The following is a 14,493-nucleotide window of genomic DNA, read 5'->3' on the forward strand; positions in this document are numbered from 1 at the left end:
ATATTTTTTCATTCCTTCTCCTCCTTTTTTTCACTCCATTCCAGATTTCATCTCCTCTGCTCTTCTGAAATCATTCTCACTGAGGTCTGCAATCACCTTCTTGTTGCCAAAACCAATGTTCAATTCTCACCTTAAATTTTTCTTATCCAGCATTTGGCATAGTCTCTTTACATTGCTGACTTCTCCTTCACAGATGTCTTTCCTATAGAATCTTACTCTTCCCACACCCAAAAAATTGGAGTGAAGTCAAACTATATTTAATAATCATATGTTGCATATTGGAAAGCTGCCAAGATAGTAAATCTTAAAATACATCACAAGAAAATAATTGTGACCGCATGGTAATGGATATTAACTAGACTTACTATGGTGATCATTTCTCAGAGTATAAAATATCAAACCATGACGTGCACCTGAAAATCATGTTATATGCCAATTATACCTCCATATAAAAATAAAATAAAAATTGGAGTGACCTCAGACCCCAGACTTCTGTTCTTCTCTATCTATATTCACTCTCTAGAGAGATCACTATCTATATGCTGATGATTCTCAACTTGGTATCCTCAATGCAGGCCTCTGTTGCTCAATCTAAAATACCCATCAAGCATATGTGCTTGAACATATAATAATCTCACACTTAACGTGTCCCACAGAGCTCTTTGGATTCTCCAACCCAACCTCTTCTCTCTTCTGGATGTCTTGCCCTAATGCCCCCACTACCCAGGCACCCTGCTTCCATCTCTAATGGCTTCCCATTACATGTAGAATAAATTCCAGTCCTTACTATCGTCTCCCAGGCTCCACATGCTTTGGAACCCTATTACCATTTTGACCACAGCTCCTACTCTTACTCTTCTCACTCCGCTCCAGCCACCCTGGCCTCTTCTAAGCCATGAAGCATAAGGCCACCTCAGAGCCCTTGCAGTAGATAGTACCCTGAATGCTCTTCCACCAGATGACCACGTTGTCGACACCCTCGTTTCATACATATCCCTGCTAAAATATCACCCCTTCAATGGGAACTTCCTGTCTGCATTATTTAAAATACCATCATTTTTTTTTTACTATCTCTTTAATGTGCTTTTCTTTCTCATAGCACTTACCATCATCTGATACTATAAATCTATTAATGTATTATTCGCCCACCTAGCCAGTAAAACGTAAACTACATGAAGACCAAGAGTTCCTTCATTTTGTTCACTGCTCTATTCCTAGTTCCTAGAATACGGCCTGAGACTTAAGAGACGATCAATACATCTTTTTTGTGTGAATAATAAATCCTATTTGTGTAAAAAACAGTAGTGTTTACATTTAGTACTTTTGAACCAAATCTATTGTTTTTAGTTTTGATTAAGGTTTCATCTCCTTCAATTATGATTTTACTATCATTCTAAAAAAGGAAAAAGTTGGGGGGGAAGGAGGGGAAGAAGATAAACAAAGCTTCTGAGAAGTCGTCTTGGATTTTTTTTACATTGCACTGAAATAATAGGTCAGTTTTAGCTTTAGGGTTAGGTTTGTCATTGTAGTTGAAGTAGGCTTAGGATAAGGGTTTTTGTAAAATTCAAGTCTCAATTTCTGATTCAACCACTCGTTGAGCTTCAAATTAAAGTTTTTATTCTAAATATTCTTGCAGTTATATGAAAATTTCCTAGGAGAATACACAAAACTAAAAAAGTACCCCTGAGATTTGGAAATAGATTTGGTGGCAGTTTAGAGTGGACTAAGGAAACTTTCACATTTCATTCACTAGCCATCTCTAATAACATTTACTAAACCCAGTTAGTAGTTTAATGATGTTTAAAAGACATTTAATTCTTAAATATAGATAGAGGTAAGCTGATAATATTTGAAGATAATAAGGTATCATCGACTACCTGAAAGGACGCAGCTTTGTGGCAGGCCTTCACTACAGCGGACATGATCTTGATTAGATGTTATACAACTGAAAGATGTTCAAGCTTTACAAATAAAAGGCCTGTAATGGCAAAGAAAACTGCAGCAAGCTCTTATTCTTCTGCTTTTACTTTCCTTCTTGAGATGTCTAAATTTAAATGAGATGCATATATTACCTTTTTGTTTCTAAGTCACAAGACTGAAGTAAAACCAAAGTAACTGGTGGCCCTTAGGAAACCTTTGTACTAATAACACATGACTTCCATCATATTATACAGATCTCTTTTTTTAATCTGTTGCAACCTTAACTAAAGCAAATTTAGGATGGCAGGGCTATATGTAGCGTTTGACTTTAATTCCCCATCAGGCAGAATCACAAGGAAGGTAAGCTCTTTCTTCCCCTATAAGGGTGACTTTTATGTTTCTTGGAAGTCACTAAAGAACTTCAACCTCAGTTTTCTTTCCATCTCAAATTTGACCACGACACTCCCACTTATTTGCTTATAGCCCACGGAGGTAGCTTTTATTCTTAAAAAAACCAATATACGATTGATATTACAGCTATTACCCAGCAGAGGGCAATCCTTGTAGTAGAACAAATGTTAAGATCAAAAAAGAATCCACGGGATATTTGGCATTTTGTCATTAAAGTTTATTAAGCTACACTTTGCCAAACCAACATAACAGCTTAGAATCAGGCTTTTTGTGGCTTTTCAGTTGATTAAACATTGGTAAATAAATGAAATTAACAAACTTCACCGGTACAAATTAAATTTATGATTGAATTTCAGTTTCCTTAATTCAAGGTATTTCCTTCACACACCTAAAGTTCTAGTATCTGTATGATTACTGATCACTTCCTTTCTTCTTAAACCTCTGCCATCTCCTTGGCTTTCAGGACATCAGTCTCTCTTGTTTTTCCATGTTTATCTCATTTTTCTACTTCTGCTTTACCCTGTAAAAATAGTTCCCTAACTCTTCTCAAAATATATATTGTGTTGGGGCTACCTTCACCACCTGCATAACCTCAACTAATTGCTTTCAGACTCCAAGTTTTCATCTCTCCCTGAAATGCAAACTCGTAATGCTCACTGGACAGTTCCACCCAGATACTTCATGGGCATCTCAGACTCAAGCCCCTTGTCTCCCTTCCCTAATTAATACCTCTCTCCATCTGTCTTGCTTATCTCAATGGTTAGCAGTAGGCATCATATACTCTGCTTACCTCCTTCTCATTGCCACTCATCTTCCATATACAACAATGCCCACGTTCCATTGAATGTCCTTATTGTCTTGTTCCATCCCCTGAGTTCCATCCCCAATAACAGTTTAAGCATTCATATTCTCTAATCTAGACTGTTGAAATATTAAATAACTTGAATCTTTCTTATTTGTCCCCCATAATTCTGCTAAAGTGATTTTTCCAAGACAATACAACTCATATTTCTTCTCAGATAAAACCATTAAAACCTCCTTAAAATGACATGTAAGTCTATGATCTAGCTCCTGACCATCTTCCTAAAATGATGTCTCCCATCACACATGCACATACCATTTCATGCTGCAGCTTGTTAAACCACTTGACTAGTTCAGTTCCTAAGCACATTATTTTATTCCCTCTGATTTTGTCTTTTTTTTTTTTTTCCCATCTCCTTCCCTCACACAAAATTCCTTCCAGGAAAGTAAACTCACTTACAAATATTAAATCTTAAGTAAAATACTACCAAATCAAAGCAGAGAATATGTTAAACAATTACAACACTGAAAAGGAGGCATTTATACCAGGAGAAAAAACAAAGACGGTTTATTATTAAAAAAACAATTAACATCACATAATGGGTCAAAGGAAAATACAGATATAATTCTAAAAGATAATTTAATGATATTTAATATTCTTTATTAGCAAATAATTTTACTGTTGCCTGTGCATTTCACTTCTATTTCACCCACTAATCTGTAACTTTAAGAGGGGCAGTCGGTTAAGCATCCTACTGTTGGTTTCAGCTCAGGTCATGATCTCTGCGTCATCATCTCAGGGTTGTGAGATCAAGCCCCACTTTGGGCTCCCTGCTCAGCAGGGAGTCTGCTTGAGATTCTCCCCCTCTCCCTCTGCTCCTTCCCACCTCTCCCCTCTAAAATAAATAAATAAATCTTTAAAAAAGGGGGGGCACACAAAAGAATGTCTTGTTCATTATCCCTGTTTTGTCCAGCAGATAAGGGGCACTTAATATTTCTGAGATGTCCAGTAGGTACATGAAAAGATTCCCAACATCATTAATCATCAGGGATTTGCAAATCAAACCCACAGTATTACAATGAGAGATAATCTCACACCTGTTAGAATATATTATCAAAAAAAAAAAAAAAACAAAAGCAAACATTGGCAAGGTTGTGGAAAAAAAGGGGAAACTTGTGCACTGTTGATGAGAATGTGAATCAAGGCAGCCACTCTGGAAAACAGTAGGGAGGTTCCTCTATTATGATCTAGCAATTCCACTTCTGGGTATTTATTCAAAGAAAATGAAAACACGAACTTGAAAAGATATATACACCCCTATGTTTATTATAGCATTCTCTACAATAGCCAAGGTATTGAAACAACCGAAATGTCCACTGATGAATGAATGGACAAAGAAAATATGGCAAGTATACACAATGGAATATTATTTAACCATAAAAAAAGAAAGAAATCTTGCCATTCTCAACATCATGAATGGACTTTGAGGGTATTATACTAAGTAGGATAAGTCAGACAAAAAAATACAAGTACCATATTATCTCACTTATATGTAGAATCCAAAAAAATTTTTTAAATGAGCTCATGTATATAGAGAGCAAATTGGTGGTTGCCTAAGGCAGGGGTAGGTGTGGGCAAAATTGGTGAAAGGGCTTAAAGGTTCAAGTTTCTAATTGTAAAATGAGTAGGTCATGAATGGGGATATAATGCACAGCATGATTACCATGTATTGCTTATTTGAAAGTAGCTAGGACAGTAGATCTTGAAAATTCTTATCACAGAAAAAAAAATGTGTGACTGTGTATGGTGACATACTTAGTGTGATAATCATTTTGCAACGTACAACTATCAAATCACTATGTTGTGCACCTGAAACTAACATAATGTTAATTATACCTTAAATAAATAAATAAATAATATTTCTGGGTGAATAAATACCTATCAAAATGTTAATCGAATTTATGAGTTCAACATATTAGAAAGAAATATAATTTTAACTAAAGCTTGTCATGTACTTTTCATATTATATACTAAAATACATTCTAGAGAATTTAAATGTCATAACTAAAATAGAACAAATGTATACATTATGAATATGTGCCATAAAATCAGGAAGATGTTAATAAGCATAAAGTTAATGGAAGAAATTAAAATAGAGAAGAACATTTTATTTGACCATGTGAAAGTTCAAGGTTAGTTACTAAAAAAAAAAAAGAACACAAAAATTATATAAACTATAAAACACTATTTTTCCTGCAAATACTAAAAAGTTTAGATATCTTTAATACGTAAATCATTCAAACAAATAATAAAAGCTGATCAAATAAGTGGAGGGGGAAAAGATGGCGGAGGAGTAGGGGACCCTATTCCAAACCAGTCCCCGGAATTGAGCTGGATATCTACCACACCACTCTGAACACCCACAACATCAACCTGAGATGTAAGAAAATAGATCTGGATCTCTACAAACAGAATATCGCAGGCAGTTGGTTTCGAGGTATGAAGTGGGGAGCCTTGATTCCATGGGCAGATATTGGAGGGAGCCTGGCCTCGGGATCCTACACCACCAGTGAGCAATAGCCTCCTGCGTTAGGGTTGGGGCACTGACTCACGAACCGGTAGCAGTGGGGAAAGGACTTTAGGGCAGCCCCCCAGACAGAAACCCAGAGCAGCGGGGCCGCGTCTGAACTAAGGGCGGCTGGCGGTTTTTGAAGCACAAAGGACAGAGACGTGCCCCAACCTGAAGGCGAGGACTGAGAGCGCTGTGGAGGGGCGCACAACCCAAGATGCTGCAGTTTATAGCAGCATGGACAGAAATGGAGATAGTGTGGCCTGAAGAGCTCCCTGAATGGATAAAAAAGATGTGGTATGTATATATACAATGGAATATTATGCAGCCATCAAAAACAATGAAATCTTGCTATTTGCAGTGACGTGGATGGAACTAGAGGGTATTATGCTAAGCAAAATAAGTCAATCAGAGAAAGACATGTATCATATGATCTCACTGATATGAAGAATTCTTAATCTCAGGAAACAAACTGAGGATTGCTGGAGTGGTGGGGGGGTGGGAGAGATGGCATAGCTGGGTAATGGACATTGAGAGGGTATGCGCTATGGTGAGTGCTATGAATTATGTAAGACTGATGAATCACAGACCTGTACCTCTGAAACATTATATGTTAAAAAAAAAAAAAGAAGATAGTAGGAAGGGGAAAATGAAGAGGGGGATATTGGAGGGGGGGATGGACCATGAGAGACTATGGACTCTGAGAAATAAACTGAGGGTTCTAGAGGGTTCTAGAGGGGAGGGGGTAAGGGGATGGGTTAGCCTGGTGATGGGTATTAAAGAGGGCATGTATTGAATGGAGCACTGGATGTTATATGCAAACAATGAATCATGGAACACTACATCAAAAACTAATGATGTAATGCATGGTGATTAACATAATATAAATAAAATAATAATAATATAAAATTAAATAAAATTAAATTAAAGTTAAATTAAATAAAAGGAAGAACAGACTGCAATCTCTCTGCTCTGAGGCAGAGGGTTAGAAATGGTCTCTTCTGCTCTGACTCTTGGAAGAGACGCGGAAAGCTGCCAGGGAAAGCCGCCAGAGAACAAAAGCCCCAAAAAACTGGTTTTCACTGAGCCCATCCCCCGCCACAGGGGGGCAGGGCAACTCTGCCCAAACAGGGTTGCCTGAGTAACAGTGCAGCAGGCCCCTCCCCCAGAAGACAGCCTGGGGAAAAAAAACGCCAGCAACCCTAAGGTCCCTATAAAACAGGTGCATCTTGCTTGGGTTGTGGTCAATAATTTGGACTCTATACATTCCCTCAACCATCCCTCAACAGAATGACTAGGAGAAAGAACCCCCAAAATAAGAAAGACTCAGAGATTATGACTTATGCCCCAGATTTACAAATGGATTCAGATATAACCAAGATTTCAGAAATGGAATTCAGGCTAGCAATTGTGAAGTCAATAGCTAGAATGGAGACATCAATTAATGGCAACATAGAGTCTCTAAGGGCAGAAGTGAAAGCTGAATTGGCAGAATTTAAAAATGCTATCAATGAGATCCAATCTAATCTAGATAATCTAACAGCTAGGGTAAGTGAGGCAGAAGAACGAATTAGTGACCTGGAAGACAATTTAATAGATAAAAAGGGAAAAGAAGAGGCCGGGGAAAAACAACTCAGAATCCATGAAAATAGAATCAGAGAAATAAGTGACACCATAAAACGTTCCAGTGTCAAAATTATTGGAAACCCGGAGGGAGTGAAGAGAGAGAGAGGACTAGAAGATATGTTTGAGCAAATCATAGCTGCAAACTTCCCTAATCTGGGAAATGAAACAAACATTTGTGTCCTAGAGGCGGAGAGGACCCCTCCCAAGATCAAGGAAAACAGGCCAACGCCCCCGCATATAATAGTAAAACTCACAAATCTTAGAACCAAGGAAAACCAACTTAAGGGCAGTTATGGGGAAGAGATTACAGTGGCAGAATATGATTTCCTTTTCCATTTTTTAGATTTCTCAACATACCCAACCTGGACCATAAGTCTTCATGTCTCCTCTGTCACCTACTCACCACAAGATTTTTTATGGGAGCACTATGGTGTCCCGATACTACTTATAAAAATATTAAACCTACAGCACATGATGCTTTTCAAAAAAATTGTCTTCTCACAGCAATGTAAGTACTATTATCTATACTTAAATTAAAAAAATGAAATAAAATGAAACTAGGAACCTAAAGTAAGAGTATAATACAAACAGCATGAACCATAAAATCAGACACAGGGTGAGAAATCTTACTCTAAATTATAAGTCATCTGATTTTAGACAAATTAATTTCTATTAGCTTCAATTTCATCTTCAGGGAAAAAGATGGATAACAATAATAACACCACCCTGTGGGATTGCTGCAAAAAATAATAATAGCATAAGTGAGGAGAGTTTTCTACCAATTATATTATCACAGTCCACAAATTATAAATACTCATTGGGCTTTAAGGATTTGTCTTGAAGCAAAGGTATGAAAAAGGAGAGAAATCTTCTATATGTTATAATTTAACGGCCATAAGGAAAGGTCACTGCTGCTCAAAAATTGCCATGCCATAGCTCGATTTTTCCCAATACTTAGTACTTTGTTTTCAAACATAGAAAGCCTGGCCTCTGGGGCCCCTGGGTGGCTCAGTCGGTTAGGCATCGGACTCCTGGTTTTGGCTCAGGTTGTGATCTCAGGGTCGTGAGATCAAGCCGCGCGTCGGCTCCCCACTGAGCCAGGAGTTTGCTTGCATTCTCTCTCTCTCCCTCTGCCCCTCCCCACTGTGTGCTCTCTCTCTCTTAAGTAAAATAAATAAATCTTAAAAAAAAAGAAGAAGAAGAAGAAGAAGAAAGAAAGAAAGCCTGGCTGCTAAAACACAGATGATATTTGAAGATTTAAACAAAGGGAGAAAGTGACAGGAAGAAGAAAGCTGGCAGATAGATCTTCTTTCTCTTGGATATGCTCTTCTGATGTGGTGACTAGGAGAGTATCTCTTTGCAGATACCACTCAAAATCAATTAACCGCCCTTACCACAGAGCGCTTGCCAGCTGAGCGAAGCACTTGTTCACATGTGCTTTCCCTCCTTCCTTGTCTCACTCCTTTCTCCCTCATTCCTACTTCCCTGGAATTGTACTCCACAATCAAATTAACACATAAGTTCTTGCCTCGGGCTCTGCTGGCCAAAGAACCTGAGCAAAGACCATACGCTAAAATAGAATCTACAGAGAAAATATTATGAAGTGGGACCAAAATGCACTTAAACTGTTTATAGTAGGACTAGGACTATATATTTCTCAACATCCTGTTAATTATTACCTGTCTTTCCAATTGCCTATGAGTTCAGTCTTCAGTTGGGTAGAGACCTCAGTGTACTCATCTTTCTCAATCATGGTAGGTGGGATCTTTGGAGACTAGAAAACTAGATTCTATCCTAGTACCATAGAGTAACTGTGGTTAAACATAAGGATTATTTTGATTATTATTGATTTCCCATCCCTGATTTTCTGCTATATTAATTACTTCATTATTCACCCAGCTTCTCACACAGAAAGCATCCTTTATTCTTTTCATTTTTCTTTTTTCTTTTTTTCAAATATAAAATTCCTCGTGGAATTTTACCCCCTTCATCCACCCCCAACACAAACTCATAAATTCATATACAAATGATACTTTGACTCCAGTTAACAATGTTATGATTCACTTCATTTTTTTATTGCACAAGGATTTGCAAAGCAGGCAAAAGTTGGTTTTTCACCTCTTAGCCCAACACCTTCCTCAAAGTTATGAAAAGGGAGAGGTCAAAGAGGGGAAGATGTTTCTTTGGATAGTTGCTTACGTGTTATACAAAGTCCAGCTTGCACACCCCCCCCCCCCACAAAATGATGAGGTGGCTTCCCTCCCCTTTTAGTTTAATCTTAAGAGAGCCTGGACTGTGTCCTCTGAAGGTTCTGGAGCTCAAAGATCTATACTAGACACATGCCAGAAAAAAACAAAAGATACAACTGGCCAGCTAGCTGCCTGTCTAATAAAGAGGGCTCTATTGGGAACTCCCATGATTTATAAAGGAAAAAGATACATGACTGTCTCTAGGGAAATCGTCCTGTAGCCGTTATAAACTAACTTGGTCAGCTCTGGGGCTGAAGACCTTAATAGAGCAAAAGGATGGTTACACTGAAAACCAGAGACTGAGAGAAGAATCAAAACTGGACATCTGGGGGGAAAAAAAGCATTATCTTTACCAGCAATTCTTAATCTTGAAAATGTATTAGAATCACCTGAGTGAGGACCTGTTAAAACCACAGCTTGCTGGGCCCCACCCTTAAAGTTTGATTCAGTGGTCTGGGGTGAGGTCTGAGCATTTGCATTTCTAACAAATCTCCAGGGGATGCTAATGTTGCTAGTCCAGGACAACACTTGGAGAACCACTGACCTACTTTAAAAGAAAGACTGAGATCCTCAAACACAAGGCAGGCTCCTCACCAAGATAGCGGGGGCAGGGCTGAAGAGAAGAAAGAACAAAGATAAAATCTCAGTGCTCAAAACACGTTGATTTCTTGCTCACGTGAACTCACGTGAAATCAAATCAGATGGGGTCGGATGGGTGAAGGTAATGAAGAGAGGGCCTAGTCTTCACAGTCATTAAAGGACCCAAACTGACTGACACTTTGCCACCTTCATGTGGCTTCCAAAGTTGTTCTGGGTGTGGCCATCCAATTAGCAGATGAGAGAAGAGATTGGAGGATCAAGCAAGACATTTTTATGGGGCAGGCCTGGATTCCTACACCTATTACTGAGAATTTGGTCACATGACCTTACCTAGATGCAAGGGGGCTGGGGACATGTCGTCCCTGGCAGGGCAGCCACATCTCAGCAATGTATGTCCAGAGAGCAAGAATCTCCGGAGGACATCTAGCAGTCTCTGCCACCAAACCCCCTTTCCATTGCAGGCTTCTAGCCTTCAGCAAGTCTCAGCTTTAAGGGAAATGTATAGCTAATTACTAAAGTGAATGTAACTAAAAGTAACCCAAGGACTTATCTGAGTGACCCAAAAAAAGTTATGAGACCCATTCAGCATAGAGTTCAGCTTTAAAGGAAATGTATAGCTAATTACTAAAGTGAATGTAACTAAAAGTAACCCAAGGACTTATCTGAGTGACCCAAAAAAAGTTATGAGACCCATTCAGGATAGAGGATGAGGGAGTGTGTTTGCAGGGGCGGTCATGAGGGAAAACAAAGTTGCTGTTTTAAGATCACAGAGTTCCTCTCTTTTAACAGGTTACACTGCTTTTTTAGAGTAAGCAAATTTTTAAGTGAAATAAATAAAGATTTCATAATTTCACCTTTATATAGCTTGATATCCTTTATTTGTCTCTCATTCTGAAGGCAAATGACAGATCTACTTTTCAAGGATGAAACCTTGCTATTTTTTGAGGATATCTTTAATGTGATACTGCAACTCCAAAAACAGAAACGTTCCACACAATAGCTGCAAATACCTTCTTTTTTAAGGTGATTACACTTAATGCAGGTGCACTGGTCTGCCTGTTTGCCATAAAGTGCAATTACTGCCTGTGACATCTCATAATTTATAAGGTTGGAGAGTAAAGACATTTACATGACTTCTAGTGATAACTCTTTGAAGGCTGTCCGGAAGCAAATTAACTGATACATGATGCTATATACCTAAAGAGTGAAAGAAAAGCGAGAAGAAAAAGAAACATGCTTCACTGTCTTTTGTTCATTGCATCAATTAGGACACACAAGGCAGCATCTTTCTCTATCACCTGGTCTCTCCTATGAGCTGAATTTTCTTTTTGTAGTTCATTCTGATCAGTTCTATCACCAGCATCCATTGCTTCCATTTTTACTCTCATCCTTTCTTCTACATGGGGCAAATCATCAGGCAAAGAAGCCAAACAATTGTGAATCATCTCAATGACTCGTTGCAGTTGCTTTTGAAAGACGTAACTATTTCAAGGCGTTAATATTTCTGCACCTTCACTGTGATTCTCAAGGTCTCTCTCAATGTGCTACACACCTACAAAAAGCAGCTTAAAATCTTCCAGCTTTCTCTTTTCATTTTATATTCCCAGGGCTCCTTATCAAAATATCTAAGAGGTCTAAGAAACTGATAAAAATAAACATATTGAGTTTTCTCAGTTCATTCTCGTCACCAAACTGCATAGGATGATGCTGTTTGATGTCCTAACTGTCTGCAGGGCAGATGCTAAGAACACCACACTGAAACTGATGCCAAACATCATGTAACTCTTTTTTATTGGAGGTGTAGGCTTGACAGTTGGACCTTCCTGAATATTTTTATCTGTATACTCCTTGATGTGCTGCATCGGAGAGGGTGAAAGGGCACGCACGTGCTGTGGCTCACCCGTTGTGGAAGAGCCAGAACCCCAGTTCTCTGTCTACACTGGCAACCTCATTGACCACCACCACCAATAGACTTCTGGCCTCCTCCTCCAGGAAGAAGCCACTTATGCTTTTTAAAAATTCCTTTCTTGGGGTGCCTGGGTGGCTCAGTCGGTTAGGCATCTGCCTTTGGCTGAGGTCATGATCCCAGGGTCTTGGGGGTCTGGCTCTCTGTTCAGCGGGGAGCCTGCTTCTCCCTCTCCCTCTGCCTGCTTGTGTGCACTCTCTCTCTCTCAAATAAATTTAAAAAAATAAAACATAAAAATTCCTTTCTTTTACTCACATGCCATATCCAGTCTATCAGTAAATCATGTTGGCTTTCCCTGCAAAATAATTCCCCATTTAATCCGTTTTCTTCCATTTCTGCTGCTATAAACCTACACCAAACCATTATCATCTCTTGGTCTGTCACTGCAATAACTGTTCTCTCTGCTTTCATTCTTGGCCCCCACCTCCTGATTCATTCTGCGTATGGCCGTCAGACCTTAACTTAGTTAAAATCGTGTTAATCCACTTTCAACAGTTGCTCATGTTTTATAGAATAAATCAAACCCCTCTTTCTTCTTTCCTTCATCTACCATGATTTCATCCTCTAACTTAGGTCTGAGCACAGTGACCAAAGCCCACAGTAAAGCAATTTTATTGCAACTCAAACCAGTTAGGCAATTTATTCAGATTAAAGCAGAATGCTTTCTTCTGGAATTCTTAATATCCAAGTGATCAAGCTTCATGAGATCACGAATGAGAGGCAAATTTGAAAAAGTTTATTAAAAATGTTAGCCATTAAATTTCTAAATAAGCACATTTTAAAGTAATTGAATTATTAAGTTTGAATTATTCTAATAATTTCAATAATTATTTTAATTACTAACAAGATAACAATACGTGTCAGGGCAGATAGCGTTGGGAATAAGAAAGTGATATGTGCTGAAGAGTGGACAGTGCATTCTCCCAAAATATCATGTTCTCAGTATATCTTTGCCTTCTTTCTGGCCTTTCCCCTTTTTCTCTTTAGTTCCTTTTCCTCAAATGTTCTCCCTTTTCTTTGTTCCTTAGTGACACTCTTGTGACAAAAGAGTCTCAAGTTTTTGTGTCCAAACTTAGTCACTCCACCAATATTTGTGGCTTCCTTACTCTGTGCCAAGCACCAGTTTAGGAGCTGAGACTGCTGCAGGGCCCATGGGGTTTATAAGTCATCTTTTGAATGATGTCAGGCACATACTGACCACTATATTCATCAATTCATTCGTGGTTTAATTTGATCGGTAACAACTGCTGATTATAGAAATCTCTTTAACCTTAAAAAATAATTACTAATGCAGCATTTAAAGAGATTTATGACCACATGAAAGTAGCTTAATAAATCTTGTTGTTATTACCAAGCTTCAACTCTTATTGGCATTTAGCTGATCCGCAGAACTGGAAGCTTCAGATGAAAGTAAGGAGTGGTAATTTATGATCGCAGGGGATGGGGCACCACTAGGTAGGAGGCTTAGAGTCTTACGGTCAGGGGCACCGTAACTTTACATAGAAAAACAGACGGCATACAGCTGTTGGGTTAATGCCAACAGGAGAGGCAAGCGAGTGTCAGATCGAGCTCATCCTGGTCTTCTACCCTCTCCTTTGTTCCCCCCATCTATCTATCTTTATCTCTATGTCTATGTAATTCTATCTCTCATTTTTCCCCTGTCTGCCCAAGGAAAAGCTTGGAATTATTATCAACTCACCTAGATATCTTCTTGTTTACTGTTCTTTTTATTTTATTGCTTTTTAACTTTAGGCAATTAACAGGAAATTTACAAAAAATGATAAAGACTAAAAAAACAGTAAAGCAAATTCCTACTCTCAAGATTTTTTTTTTCACTTTCTCCTAGGCTTTTTTGCCCTCAATTTCTCTTTTCTTCCAAAAATGCAAATCCTCTGGCTGCAACTTTCTTGTCAAAGTACTACATAAGAGTGAAAATAAACAAATAGCACACATTGCTTAAAGATTGCAAGCCTCAACTCCAAATGTAAAATTTGGCATCCAGACTGAGGTAAATTCAACCGTTGGAAGCAATCATGTTTTAAACTTCTTTGTATATCATATTAGGGAATGAGGATTTTATAATTTTTTCTAGAAAGAACTCAAAGGAAGATGGATGTCAGGAGTCTCCCAGTTCTGCACAGAATCAAAATCTCTTAAGAATAAGGAACATAGGTACGTCACTTAACTCCCTTGTGCCTCAGTGTTTTCATAGTTAAATAAAAGGGTTTGGACTTCATAATTAATATAATTATCACATGTTGGGGAAGAAAATTATTCTTATACCCTCCAGGTTCTTCTGGCTAGTCTAAGAATTGACATGAGACAGATTAACAGAAATAAAAAACAAAAT

General features: G+C 38.3%; 1 pseudogene; it reads right to left on the reverse strand.

Annotated features, from left to right (window-relative positions):
- Positions 1 to 11,415: 11,415 nt before the first annotated feature.
- LOC113927952 lies at positions 11,416 to 12,554 on the reverse strand (annotated as a pseudogene).
- Positions 12,555 to 14,493: the final 1,939 nt, after the last annotated feature.

This window comes from Zalophus californianus, chromosome 7 (assembly GCF_009762305.2).
Source record: "Zalophus californianus isolate mZalCal1 chromosome 7, mZalCal1.pri.v2, whole genome shotgun sequence".
NCBI classification, from domain to species: domain Eukaryota; kingdom Metazoa; phylum Chordata; class Mammalia; order Carnivora; family Otariidae; genus Zalophus; species Zalophus californianus.